Source organism: Dromaius novaehollandiae, chromosome 3, assembly GCF_036370855.1.
Source record: "Dromaius novaehollandiae isolate bDroNov1 chromosome 3, bDroNov1.hap1, whole genome shotgun sequence".
NCBI classification, from domain to species: Eukaryota; Metazoa; Chordata; class Aves; order Casuariiformes; family Dromaiidae; genus Dromaius; species Dromaius novaehollandiae.
Genome location: NC_088100.1, coordinates 15,944,313 through 15,959,590, shown reverse-complemented (window position 1 = coordinate 15,959,590; position 15,278 = coordinate 15,944,313). Strand labels below are relative to the sequence as shown.

At 39.7% G+C, this 15,278-nt stretch overlaps 1 long non-coding RNA gene across 1 annotated transcript; it reads left to right on the top strand.

The window, feature by feature from the left end:
* Window positions 1-826: 826 nt before the first annotated feature.
* LOC135327804 (uncharacterized) lies at window positions 827-13,856 on the top strand. Its single transcript, XR_010388182.1, has 3 exons — window positions 827-1,123; window positions 5,189-5,316; window positions 9,020-13,856. It is a non-coding gene; the product is annotated as an uncharacterized LOC135327804 (long non-coding RNA).
* Window positions 13,857-15,278: the final 1,422 nt, after the last annotated feature.

The window sequence follows — 15,278 nt, the reverse complement described above, 5'->3', positions numbered from 1 at the left end:
AATGATTCTTTAAGTGTAAAGAAAAGCCTGCTGCTTGATTGAAACATGTCCAAAAGGCATCACAGCTGACAGGAACTTGAATTGGTCTTCTGCATTCATTTCTGATAGCAGAGGCAACATAATCTGACAGCAGATGTTAAGCAGGCAACATTTCTCTTTTGCTCCTAAGAGCAGCTGACAAGGAGCTGTAGACTAACTTTAAAAAAATCAAACAAACAAAAACACCACCAATGAAGCTGTCCAATTAAAATTGGATTACCTCCTCAGACAGAGACAGTGTTTAAATAACAACAGGGGCAATTAACAGGTTCTGATTATTTGTAGAAGTGGGTGAGTTCATGGATTTTGCTTTGTTTGTCAGATTTTAGTGTTTATGAGCTACCAATTCTAATTTTCTTGCTGACCATTCTGTTTTACTTTGTCAGATTGATCTACATTTCCTGCAAGTCAGGAACGTGACAATGTTTTTGCCTGTTAGGCAGGAATATATGATCCTTATTTACTTCAAGAGCCTCCTGAACTGTTATTTGGGCTTGAGTATAAATTTCTTATTTATGTCTCAGTTGTGCAATGATTTCTTATCTATCCCTATAAAATGTGTCAGCTTCTAATGAGGGATTAAGACCTTTACCTTACTTATCCCCATAATCAGAACAGCCTATAGCCTAATGGTTAGAGATTTCACCTATTAGTAGATTCACCTTCATCTTAAGACGTCTAAGTATCTACATCGAGGTGTCTATTTGTGCTGCGAGAGTCTAAACTTCAATGAGAGTCAAAGGAAAGACAGTGGAGCTAGTGGAGTCTAAAAAGCAATTTAGCTGACCAGCAGCCAAGTATTTCCCATGAGGTGAATCACTCTCTAGGCTCCAATGACTTTAGCTCTCTGGTGACTACAAAGGGAGCTTAGGCACTTCCAGCAGAGATCTACATTTATTTGTGTGTCCTAATCTTTAATGTAATCCCACTTGTAAGGCTCCAGTCAGTCTTTGAACTGAAGGCACCTACTACCACATGAAATGCTCTAGGATATACAAGACATCCACACAGGTTTGGCAGATATCATGCAGGACCTAGGAGAGAACTGCACCTTTTTGGAGCAGCAGCAGCAGCAGTAGACCAGGTAAGAGTCTGAGGATGTTCCAGTTAAAAGAAAGCCTTAGAGACTTTTCTTCAACATGATCTCTCTACAGCAGCAGTGTAGAGCACAGAGAAATCTGAACATTGGACCCTTCCATGCCAAGGGTTATGACAAGCAAGGTTTTGTTTTAGATTTTGCTTTGCTTTGCTTTATTTATTTTATTTTATTTTATTTTATTTTATTTTATTTTATTTTATTTTATTTATTTAATTTAATTTTATTTATTTATTTTGCTTTGGATCTAGCTTGACCTTTCTAGTCTCCCAAGTACAGGCACAGAATGTGCTTTAACATGGAAGATCCTGCATAAGAAATGACTTTCAGGCCTCTATGCAGAGAACCCCACTGTTAATTATTATAAATCATAGCAAACATAGGACATGAGTCATGATGAGCTTGCGTATGAAATGGAACATTCTTCAAGGAACAGAAGAGAGATCAAAACCAGTTGTTGAGTCCGTATCAGCAGTGACGCCGATTTCATTTACATTAGATTAAATGTCTCAGTTTGGTTAATGTTTCATTATTAGAAAGACTTGTCCATGGAAATCCAGGTATCTTTGGATCTAGCTGCAAAGAAGTCATTAGCAATTAGTTCATTAGTCAAAACCAGATTAGGTAACATTGGCTACAGAGTACAGGAAACTTTCTCTATACTTTTCTCAGCTGTGAAGGAAAAATGTTTCCCCTTTTACCTATGCCATTGTCCTTTATGTCTTGGGCCTATTTCAATATTTTCAGAATACAAGATTTCTCTTGTAGCTAAAAATCAATCTTTTCCTCACCTAAAAGTATTTGAAGAAGACTGAAAACTTGTATTTGAAAAAATACATTTTTATTCAGTAAAAATTAAATAAAATCAAATTTTATTCACTAAAAATCAAACATAAGCAATTCAAAACAGGTTTCTCCCAGATTTTCAGTTAATTTCAAAAATTGTTTTTACATTAACTGGTATTTATGTTCTAAAATCTTGAAATCACTAGTACTCTTACTCCCATTCCCAAGGAAAAGAAAAATCAAGCTTTGTTTTAGCTCTCCCTTTAGCTCCCTACACTTTTTCAAAATGTCTGCCCTTCCTCTTTCCCTTCCACTGCAGTAAATGACTGCCCGAGTCTCTGAGCAACAGTGAATCAGGTCCAGGGTCCTTAATGATGCTGACCTTGCTAGAAATCTTCTTTGGCGCGCTGGATACAGTAATGACAGAGAGCAGAGTAGCCGGGGGGAGCACACGCTGCAGTTTGCAAAATCCTTCGCTGCTGTGTTTGTGCTCCTGTCCTCGGTGATGCCTGGAGGTACATCGCCGCTGTGAGTTGCTCCTGCAACGCTGGACCATTACTCTTCCTCTTAGCAGAGCCTGTGCCTCAGAGCCGCAATTTACACTCCATAACGTGTACACTTTGGTAATGGAATGACACAGGCGTGTTAAATATTATTCCTGTAGAGTACATGACCACACGAACTCAAAAAGTAGTGTTCATTTTATAGCGAGACACCATGCATTTCTGGTATTTTCTGGATCCTAAAAATCATTGTCTATATAAAAATTTTGATAGTCACATTGATCAAAAGTCATTCAGTTAGCTATTCATTAAAATGCCTTGCTTCATTACTCCATTACATGCTTTTAAGAAAGTTCACTCAAAAACCCCCTAAAAACACCCAAACAAGGGTTACACCCAAATCAGCAAAGCCTATTTAGAACCTCTGGCTCAGCGTACGTACTCGGTGCAATTTCTGGATGGCATTCATGCTTCATTTAGCTCAGCTTTTTCTTTTCCAGCAGCCTATAATGAATGTACTCAGGATTTAACAGTTTCCTTTCCAAAAAAGGAGCAATTTCAAGATAAGAAAATGTTATCGTTCACAAAGCAAACAAACCTCCAACCAGCCTCCTCTTCTTAAGCAGAAGCCTTGGGTTGCTTTCTTGACAAAGTTGCTCTTCTTGAGGCAAAGGGATCAGTCTGCAGCATTTGGACTTTGACTGCAAGATGGGTGGTTCTGAACAATCTCTTTGTTTCCCAAATTCGGAATTGTTTGGCTCTAGGATATCAGCACATGCTGTCACGATTGTAAGATGTAATCATGAAATTCTGATTATGAATCTGGTCTGATAAAACAGGTTTTTTTCCATTGTTCCACATGCCTTTCTTTGCCTGTAAAGACTTCATATTGGCCAGCGGTTTACTTCATTAAGCCTGTTTGAAGCATTATAGTTTAGAAATAACAAAGTTACACATATTTTAGTCTTTGTGTACATGCAAAGAATAAAATATTTTCCACTACCTATAATACTCAGAATTGCTCATTACATGCAGTGAGTGCTGTCAGCCCTCATTCGCTTGGAGCGTCCTCACAAACCAGACAGAAATTCACCCATTGTGGGGGTGAATTACCTTAGTCAAATAAACATGTATGCAAGCATGCAAATGAGTAATCCGCTCCTTTTGATATCAGCCACCTAAACAAAGTGTTTAGGATCATCATCAAGGAAAAATAAATCCTCTCCTTTAACTATCACTGTGGGATTCTGCCCCTACAAATGCCATGCTACGTTTCTTGCAGACTACAGGCAACTCATGGATATTAAGAAGTCACCCAACTCCTAATGATATTACAAGCAAAATGCCAGTGAAACTGCTGGCCGTCAGGCACCTAATTGCATTTGTTGTGGTCCATACAGTCAGTCTTTGTGGCATATCGCTTGCATGCATGGTTTTCTAAGAACGCATGTCTGTGTACCCACAATGAGATGACCATCTGATACTAATTATTGTTCAGCTTAGGTAAGTGGATCTTGCATGCTCAGATTCCAGCCCTGCACAAGCAGAACTGATAATACTCAAAAACAGAACTGACAGTGACAGAGGATAATTTTATAAAATGTTCTCCTTTGGCAATGCAAACACATTTTTGGGTTTATTTTTGATTCTGTTCACATCCATCATCTCGGTAGCCAGAGAAATATTCCCACTCATTTGATTTCTGTGGTATAATATTTGACCATGACTCCTTGGCTATTTCCTAAAGTAAGGCATTCCCAGCCACTCTCTCAGCAAAGGCCAAAGCCATTTAGTTCCTGTGATGAGACCAGGCAGGGTGCACTCCATCTGGCATTGCCATAGGTAAGCTAACGTGAAGAGCAAGAGTAAAAACTATGTTTTGGAAAATGACACACCACAGGAACAATATAGTCAGGTTTCCCTGACTTAGCACATTTGCAAATATGCTCAAGCCTTCATGCTGCCACAGAACACTTTTCCTAATGTAAATTCTATTTGAGTGATGTTTCTGACCTGAGACTCTGCTGCAGCCTATCTGCTGCATTTAATGTAATTCCTGTTTTCTCACCAGGTCAATCACTTGGACTTTTCCACCTTCTGGAGAATCCCGCCTGCAGAAAATCACCAACTTTATCTTGTATTTAGATATACTTCCCATCCAGTTCTCCAGCTGGATGAATTTTTTCAGAACTTCAGTATTTTAATGATTGAAAAGATTCTTCTAATTCCAGTTTAGGTTTACTCCTGACCAGTGTATTTACTCCTGGCCAGTGTATACACGCTGTTAACCTGTTGCTGGAGAAGCATAACTTCCAGTAGTAACATAATACAAAAGCAAAGCATCAATGATGTAGCAGGATGCCAGAAGTTGGTCCCATGTTTTTCGTAGTGCCCTAGCTCCTTTGAAGCTAGAACTTGCACTGATTTCAGCAATGCCAACCAGTTCATACATTATCACTGCCCAGGAAAGACAGAATGTGTTCATTTCCCAGTTCAAGTCCAAATTACCAGTGACCAAAACCTCACAAAATGAGGTGACTCATTGAGATTTTGGAAAACGTATTTACATCACAAATACTAGGCAGTGAGCAGTGGCACCCTTCTTGGCAGAAAGGCAAAGGACTGGATGGACATGCAGTTGAATTATTCCTTGTTAATATGGGAGAGCCAAGGAGTACAAGTGGCTCAAAACGTCGCACTCCACTGACATTAGAGAAATGACCTCTGTAAACCTGTGTTTTCATCTGCTGTTCTTTTCATGCAGAACAGCTCAGTTTGACAACAGACTGCAGGAGTCCTGTTCACAGCCCTCTCTGGGATAGCCCTTTGGCTGGGGGCTCACGGCCTTCCATGGGAGCTATGGACCGCTAGAGTTGTGGCACAGTCAATTCGGTATGTGCATTTTACCTCCATCAGAAACGATGCTTTTCTGCAGTAGATCTCCCATCTAGCAGAAACTGGAATGACCAAAACCAGATCAAAATGAGAACATAACTGTAACTCTACTTACGTGGTCTAGCTTCCTGTCCATAATTTGACAAAAATAAATTATTTAAGAACAACAGCATAACAGCAAGCAATCAATAAAAATAGATCTCTGCAGAATGCGGGATGAGATGAGGAAAGGATGGAGGAGAGGAGATACTGACAGTAAAAGAGAGAGATTCTTCTTGTGATTATTTTGTAAAGTTCTGATATGCTTTGTAAAGTGATGGGCATACTTTATAAACAGCAAATAAACATGAGCAGTTCAGATAATCAGAAGATGATCAGAAGTATGGTATGAGGGAGAGACAATATGGAGTAATGTGCTGATCGTGATGAGTCTTTCTTGTTGATGAAAAGGGAACTTGGCTATTGACAGTAAGTAGACCTATCTCTGGATAAATGGTCAGCACCAGCACATTTCACTAATATTAAACTGACTTATCATTATCTGGAGTTCTTTTTATATTTCTCTCTCTGCTGCTAGGGATAGGTCTCCTTGGAAAGAATTTCTGCTTTTCTTAGTGCTACTTTTTAAAGTAGGGGAAAGGCGAGTCATTTGGCACTTTAACCTTTTCCAACTATGTGAACAGCTCAGACTTCCCATTCAATCAGCGAGTTAGAGGAGGAACAGGAGAAGGAAAGTTACAAGACAGAAAGAGGAAAGTCAGTAAGAGGTGGAAAAAATGACTTAGCTTAGCTGATGTGGTAGGAAAGAGAAAGGGAAGCATTTTTCTAAGAAAAGGGAGAAAGCAAAAGGTTTGAAATAATCTGATGTTAGATTTTTCTATTATAATTTTTGTAAGGTATTCGGATACCATGGAGACAAGAACAGCTGAAATATCTAAGCACTCTGGGATAGAATATATTCAAACAAAAAGGATAATTAAAATAGTGCTTATTTAGATGATGGATAATGTCTTAGTTCCTATGCAAATGAGCACAGTTAAAGGATCACTTGCCTTTTTATGAAAATGAATATTGAAAGTTTGATGAGAAACTCGGGAGAGAGCAACATTCTTGAAGTCAAAGCAAATGCAATCTCTATATGCAAATGAAATCAATTAATTTTAGCAGCCATGTATGAGTGTAAATGAGAAAATCAATGTTTTTCAAAATCTAGTAATTTGATAGCCATTAGTCTCATTAGACTTTCTTTTAAAAGCTTAATTATTCAAAAATACAACCCGATTGAAGTGTGGTTTAGAGAGGACACATTCTTAAATTAATTACAGCAGTGATTTTCCCTATAGAATGAAGACACAGTACCAATACAAGGCCTTGTAGATAGGAACATGACATCTAGCTGGACTTGGGACTTTAATTTTGTGAAAAAGTCTGCCAACCCCATAAAGATCTAACTGTTTATCTAGAAGAATATAAGCAGCCCCACTGAAGTCCGTTGGAGGCTTTATTATTTGTACCCTGTAAAGATCCATCCCTTGATTTTTAGGGACATGCATAGTGTGAGGCCAGGACTATCCCAAAAGCCTCTTCCAGGCTTCGTATCTGGATGAAGAGTTCAAGTCCAACAGAGGGGAGACTGAGCAGAAAGCCAGGCAAGCAGTACGCTGCACCCAGGGCTGGACTCCTTCACTGGGCTAACTTGGAGAGAGCTCACCTTTCATGAACCATCACTGATGAAAGAACCTCTGATCATGGCCTTCAAAACAGCCTCCTGGCTACAGCACTTGCCCAGGAAAATGTGGACTAAGATCTGAGTTCTTCCTAAATCTGAGGAGAGTTAAACTGATTATGGCTGTAAATTTGATTTGTCTGAGAGATGTCTGTAAACTTGGTGAGGTATAAGGACATTTCTGCTCCTAGAAAGTGCAGTATCCATTCAAGATAGAAACCACTAGTTGCATAATTTACGTCTACAAATGAAATAAGGCCTCTTTCATGCCCATGAGGTCCTGGTGTGGTTTAGCTGTGTCTGTACTCTTGAACTCTGTTATCATCTGAAACAGGTGGCTGCATCCAGACTGCCTGTTGTGAATGGCCCTGGGCCTGGAGAACTCCAAAAATGTGCTAATTTCTAACTGTGAATTGTCTGGATGAATTCTAGCTTGTTCAGGCCAAAACTGTGCCAATGGCCATTCTTCCAATTTATCAGCATGGACAATCAAGTTCTTATGCTTGGGATGTGCCATGGCACTGTTTCATTTATTAATATTGATGATCTTTACTAAATAGATTATTCCAAAACATTTTAAATCCACTTCTTGTAATAAGAAGTGGAATTACCTGGATTCTTAGCTACATTTCTTTATATCATCTGAGAATCTGCCTTACAGCGTCTCTGATGAGCATGTTGAGACAACTCACTACACTGCTGTAAAACTTGCCTGCTGCCACTCCTCCTTCCTCCTCTTTCACTTCTCACAGATGCCCTCCACACTTCTTTCCTTCTCTCCTCCCCTCTCCCCTCCTTTTCAAAATAATCAAGATACAAGGAAGATGTACTTTCAGAGGACCAATTAAGCACAGCAGGACACCAGCTGAGATGAGGAGCTGCAGTGAGTGAATTTAAATCAAGCTGCAGTTTCTGAGAAATGATCTCTGTACTATCACTAGATTATTTGTTAACAGTGGCAAGGGCTTCAAGTGGATCTCCATGTTGCCAGGGGAAGCGAGGTCTTAGCCTGTAGGATGGTGTGAGCCAGAAATGTAAAAAAAAAAAAAGAAAAAAAGGGTTAAATTATTGCCTGTGAATCACAAACATGGCTGCAAAATATTTACTAAATCCTTCCAGGTGATGGGCAAATGAGGAGCAGAAAAGAAAGAGGCAGAGTCTGGTAATATGCAAAATTAGCATACATTTAGATAACACGTGATTGTAATAGCTCAGGATTGCACAGCATTTCAAAAATTAATTCTCTTTCATGCAAGGAGGCTACTTTTCAGCTGCAGCATTACCATCTCATCTGTGTATTCTCTGCTTGGCAGAGAGATATTTTAGACACCGCTCCACTGAAGTACAGCCACTTAAAAAGGGAAGAATCAGTGCCGCCCAATGGAATTTAGACTGCCCCAAATTTCTGAGATAACCCAAGATCTCAGGCCCCCCCATTGAACGTACCCCTGGGCCCCACTTTGTCATTCTTCCGCTGTAAAGTCCTTGATCTCCCACCGCATGAGCCAAACTCAGCCCCCCTCAGCAGATGGCAAGCACTGAGCAATTATGTGTGTGCTGTGCTGCTGCCTGCTGCGCTGCCTCTGACTCAGCCCTGATCCCCCTCTGACCACATGGCCCCTCTCCAAAGATCCTGCTCTAATCTGCCCGTGACATTTGGGGTGAAAGCAGCAGCTGCGTGGCAGTGTACAGCAGCACCATAGGATGGTTTAGGATAGGAAGTAAATAATTCATCCAGCTGTCTCTGCAGAATGAAGTGAGGAAAAAAAGGGGTCGCCAAATAGCACGAGGGCAGGCCACCAGGTCAGCTAGCCAGGTGAAAGCATTTTAAGGTTGCTCATGGTGCTTTCTGCCATTGAAAGCAGTAGGAATTTTGCTTTTTGACTTCTGTGCAAGTGGGCTGAGAAATAGTACAGAGGAGGGGTTCTCAGAGTTAGTATGTCAGTTTACATTTTGTTTGATTTTGTCTCCTAGGGAAGGATGTATCCTGTGTTACGTGTCCTGGACTGTCCGTATAGAGAAGGATTAATGCAACATAGTGCAACTGAGACAACGGTTCTTCTGGATAAACAAGAGAAAATGCAATCAGAGTGAAATCTCTTTTCCTATTTTCTGTGATGCTCATGGGGACAAGGGCCCTGGAAGATATTTCCAGTGTGGAGTGTCCCTGAGCTCCACATATATATGCTGTTAGGAGGCTCTACAGAAGCAAGAAAGGAGCCATCGTAGGACCTCTTGGATCAACCATAGAAGAGCAACAGAGCACTCTCCAAAATGCCCTGAAGCCTGAGCATGTGTCCCTGAGTCCTTAGCAGCAACAGCAGCAGAGAGATCTCAGTGACCAGCCTTTTTCCACAACTCTGTCCTTAAAAGATTAAATGCTGTACTTTATAGCAAGTGCTGGCAGAATTTAAATAGGTTGCAGTACCTGTGTTTAATTTCGCCTCTCCCTTTTGGAAGCAGTGGTTGAGATGGGCTCACAAACGCCAAAGAAAGGCAGCTGTGACTAGTTCCTGGCTGGAGCTGGGGGAAGAGAGAGGGGAGGCATAAAGGGCAAAGAGAGTTTTCTTGAGCACTCAGGCTGTCCCGGCTGGTGTCTGCTTGGCCTGTTGAGACTAGACAAAGTGACTGCATGGCCCATTTGGACTAAGTCTATACAGAGCCCCAGGTACGTGGCCTGATAGTTATATAAACTAATAATGTAGATTGTAAAATTAAATAGTATGATTTCATTCTGCAAATGATTTGGGGACATAGTTTACAGAAAAGACACAATACAAAGGAAAATTGTATTGCATGGTATTATTCTTTATGAGTTTCTTGTACTTTAATATGGTATAAAGTTCATATTAATAGGTGCCATTTTTATGGAGAAATTTATAGCCAAAGCATGGCAATTTCTCTGCTGCAAGAGCTTCACAGAGAAAATTAAATTTGACCATTGCTCTATTTTTTATATGTATGGATATTCTGGTGTGAAGCAGTGAATTGTTTAAACTTGAGAGCTTTTATATTGTATGCTTTTTTTATTAGCCACTTTGTTCATGATCAGTGTTTCTGCGGCATCAGTAAAAGAGTATGGGAACTGTCCATGGGCCAAAATGACATCTGTACTTTTTCATTTGCATCAGCTGAAGAATGTGTAGCCTAGAGACACAATTAATGTTAGGCTGGCCTCTTCCCCAGATTAGTGGTCTCCTACGTGTAGGTTTATACACCATATGTGAAGGGCCAAATTAGTCCTGCTTGGGTCACTTTTTCCTTGATCGCTTCGAGAACTAAGCCCACAACAGTGGCTGTCTGTATAGATGCAACTTTCCATGGCTGAACCGACATTTACCTGCATAGGGATTTTTCAGTAAAACATTCTGTATCAGATGCTGGGACATAAAACACACCAAAGTATATGTAGTAGTTGAATTCTATCAAGATCAAGTGCCTCTTCTGAGGTAAAAAATCTAGGTGTAAAGGCTACTGCCTTTTTCCTTCTTTGTCTGGTGCTGTGAAAAGATCCCTAAACTGTGCACACAGACGTGGTAGATTGCCAGGTTTCCTCGATGTGGCTTCAACAGTGGTTCTGCAAGCACAAGGTTGCAGGTCCGTTACCTGGTCTAAAGGGCCAGTCCAGGACGCAATGACCAAATGTGTGGGACGTTATGCAGGCAGAGGTGGAGGGGGATGTGGTGAATAGTGATGGCTGGATAAGGGACTCTCTTCATTCCTGGCCTCAGTGCCCCGGCCAGCCCTGCTATGGGACCGAGAAGTCTTTCATCTTGTAGAAAGTAGAAGACTGTATTGTCTTGGCCCATTAGATAAGACCATGAGTATGCTATATATATCTATATATATATTTCTGCAAAGCAGAAAAGGATGGTGGGATATAGAGGAAAGTGGAAGTCAGAAATTTTCTAAGTTATGTAATAAAACTTAATTTATACTGTCCTTTTCCTCCACTTTGCCTCTGTGTCAGTATTCATGCCCTTCTGTGATCTGCTTTGCTTGGGAGGGACTGGCATCATAATGCTAGAGTGGACTGGTACTACTAAATTTGGGCTGTGTGCTTTTGTAGGGGAACTGGGATGCACAGCCTCTCCCACTGTTTACATAGGAATGCCAATACAATGCTTCGTTGAAGCAATTAGATATATTATTCTGATCGCATATTTTGGAGAAGATAATTAGAGAATATTTAGAAAAAAATAAAAAGGGGACAAGAAATGTTTCCATTTTTATCTTCTGCCTTTAAAAACAGGTTACCTAGTTTATGCATTATACATGATATTAAGATTATACTGCAAAATAAATATATTTTAAAAATGTGAGTCTATCTATAAAATGCTTTAATCAAGGACCATAAATATTCAAAATCTTTTATCATAATTGTTTGTTTGTTTATTACAAGGTACAGCAGGATAGTGGGGGGTATTGTTTAGTGCCTTTACAATACAATTTCATGCCTTAAAGCTTGGATTTTTCCAGTAGAACTTTACTTCTGACTTCCTGATTTTTTTGACTACTCAAAAATGAGATAATTGCAACATGTGAGTAATTTTTTTTTATGCTAAATGGCGGATATGTATGCGGTCTTATGGTAGTTTTTTGCTTGAGAATATATAAAAGTACATGTCTTTCTATTTATGTAAGTGTTTATATATTCATTTACAACTCAAATTTCTTCAGGCTGCTATAAAAATGTTATTATAAAGGAACAATAATTTGAAGACTACTGTCATGTGTCAAAACTCCATAATTTTCGTAAGCCCTTTTAAGCACTGCACACTTCATTGTCATATTTTGGATCTTGTAGAGCACAGTACCAGGTCTGGTACATTAGCTGTAATCTTGGAAATGTGCATCTAGAAATGTATTTTGAAGTAAAACTAGGAGGATAGTAGAAAACAAGAAAAGTGAGGAATAACCTCCTTTTCCATGTCTTTGTTCTTTCTCTCATCATCTAGAACGTCTTAACATTAGAGAGAAAACAACAAAAACCTCCCTCCAAAACTTATAGAAAGACACATGAACATTTTTGTCATTGTGTAACATCCATGTCATTAACCATTAAAATTAAATAGCGCTGTTCCCGGGGCGGGGTGGGTAGTTGTATGATCAAATCACTGCCTTATGCTCTTGTTTTTTTCCATGATCAGTTCAATCATGTATTTATTCACCAAACTCATTAGAATTGCAATGGTAATCAGAGAGAGGAAATGGTTTCCATCTATCATCCTGTTTCTAACAAGAAGAGGTAACAGACCATTTTAGTTACAGTGCATTAATGCTCATTACTGCCCTAATGAAGATTTGTGTTGCTTTTCCAAGAACCTTCAAACTAATCTGCAACTTCCTCTTAGCTTTCAAAGAAACACCAGTTTTCACATGACTTCAACCTACTCGAGCAAAGAAAGAGGTATTAGTCTGACCATTATAAAATATAGTTTTGTAGATAAGGGAAACTAATATGATGAACATGAGATAAAACATAGTTGCTTAATTACTATGGCTAAATTCTATGAGCTGGGTAAACATCTGATTGACTTGATCTCTGTGCCTGGATTTTTTTCCTAGCACCTGTATCTGTGCTGCTTAATGTGTGGCTAGTATTAAACTATAACTGATTAAGCTATTACCTATTAAACTGTTACCACATATTTAAGTGGTATTTGAGTACTTGTGATATATTATAGTAGCCAAATGCCCACTGCATACCTTGCCTAATCTAGATTTCCACATAACTGGGCTTGGTATCATCTCAACAACATTCATTCTTACACTGAAATACTCATGCTGCAATGGGAAATTCAAAATGCTCTTGCCTGGGACTTTCCTTAGTGTCTTACCTGCCCTTGCAAAACCCCAAAGGAGACAGAGCTAGCAGTGAGTACTGCCTGGTAACTGACTTTGCACTGCAGGGTGTTTACTGTCACCGTAAGATTAAGCTCCAAGAGAAAGCCATGTTCAGGGCCTATTGCATGTCAGCAGAAAGACAGGCATGCCACAAAACCTGCTTTTCTGGTGCCCCCTGTCACTGCTGTCTCGGGGCTTGACACAGTTAACAAGCCCACATGTGACTGAACTTTCGCTTGCTAGTGCGGGCGTTAGCACACGTGTCTGCTGTAAAATGTGGACTCAGGTTTTCACTCGGTTTTTGCCTCCAAGTGAAATTGGTTATTTGTTGGAAACGAGCACCTATTTAAATATCTGCCTCTATCAGGCCTCAAATGCCTGCAGCTCCCAAACACATAAGGAGTTACTTTCCTGAGCTTTGTGTTAAGGGTCTGTTGGAAAACATTTGTCCCTTAGTAACTACTTGACATTTGGACAAAAAGAGTTTAAAAGAAAGGAAGTAACTCGGTGGACTTAGGAACATTTAAATGCATCCTAAGGAAAGACCAACTTGAGTGTTGTTTAAAGAGTTTTAATTTTGTTGGCCAGGGCTACTGGGAACTAAGAAAGCCCTTTACACTTGGAAACAAGCTTGCCAAACCATTTCCTTTGTGTATCTTGTTCTGCAGAAGTAACAGAATATTCCATTCCTGCATATTTTAATAATGCCAAAGGAAAAGGTGTGTGAAGAGTCAAGAAAAGCAGCTTTCTGACCAGGCTGTTGCTGTCTGTTCCCATGGTTTATGCATAATAGTGATGACACACAATTCCTTCTTCCTGTGGAAACGATATCTATCACCAAGAGAAGTTCTGCTGCTCCATGAAAGACTGACCTTTTTACTGGTAGCAGCTTGGCAGGTGTTTGCTTTTGTTTTTAGATATTTGACTTGTAAAAATTAAAATATACTCTTGGGATTTGACTATCGTTCTATTTTTACATTTGCTTTCATCAGCATAGCTCTGTTGTCTTGATTCATGTTGGTGAGAAGGAGAGGAGAATTAAGCTCTGAGTTTCCATTTTTTTTACTATGCAGGAAAACTAACATTATTATAAAGAGAAGCAGTTTAAGAATACTGTAGGGTATGTCTATATGGAGATACAGATCACTGACTTGGATTACATATGGCAATCAGCTCTATGCCCAGTAGTAGGTATTTGAAGAATAAAGACCTTAATTGTGAACAGCTGTTTCCACATGCTTAATAAAGTGTGCATGGCCAGTTCAGGCTCTATAAAGTGTTAAACATAGTTTTATAAAAGACACACTGGGGCCATGCACATTTTTCAAAGGGTGCATCAGCTGTGAAGTCCTGTCTATCTTTTGATTTCAGAGACAAATCTCAAAAATTATTTTTCCTGTTTGATAGTGTAACAGAGGTTTAAAAATTTCCTTAATATATGTAGAAAGCATGCGTAGTTCTTGTGCACAAGGAGCATTAAGTTAATATTAGAGGTGTCTTTTTACCTCAACTATCCTATTTTATGATGTTAAAAGGAAGAAAGGGATACTGGTTTTCAAGGGGGTTTTTATTCCTGCTTGGATTTGTGGCTATCAGGCATTTCAACATCCCAGGAGAGTTCATAGGGGTCAGGAATGAATGGTATCTATTTGACCTGCAAAGTATGAGTGGGGAACTTAGAGACCTGGGCTCTAGATATGACCCATAGCTTCCTTTCAGCCAGCCATCAATCCCATGCTTTCTTTTCTCAAATTATAATTAGCAAACACTAAGAGGTCTGGCCAGCCAGGGGGGTTAGAAAGGTCTGTTGGGGCCTGAGCTACTAATGTCTTAATTCCTATTGTGAACAAAGGAGATGTGGAGTCAAACCAACATCCATTTCAACCCAGGGCTTCTATACAGGAGTTGCCTCTCTGCTGCAAACACCTCCAATGGAGACTGGCTATTGTACTTTAGCACAGCTATAGAGGCATCTAGATTTCCAGATGGGTCCGTCTGATGCAGAAGGTCGAACAGAGAAATTGATACACAGTTCTGAATAACAATTGGTTCCAAGGGTAGGATCAGGGACAAGGGACTGTCAGGAGTTGTTGTTCAACTTTCTTCAGTGGCCAAGGACTTCTGGATCTGAATTTAAGCAGATTAAGGGAAGAAGTGGGGGAACTGTGCAACGGGTTAAGCAATCGTAGTATGACAGCTGGGTGAGAGGAGGCAGTTTTAGGGAACAGGTTGTGCTACAAGTTTTAAAGGCATTTTAAGAGCTATTGCAGTTTAGCAGAGGTTTGACCAGATTAGACTAAACCAAATTTTAGCAATAGGTTTAATACCAGGAATTTACACCTGTTGAAATAAACCCTGTGTATAGAGAACCTTCCTTAAAGATTCC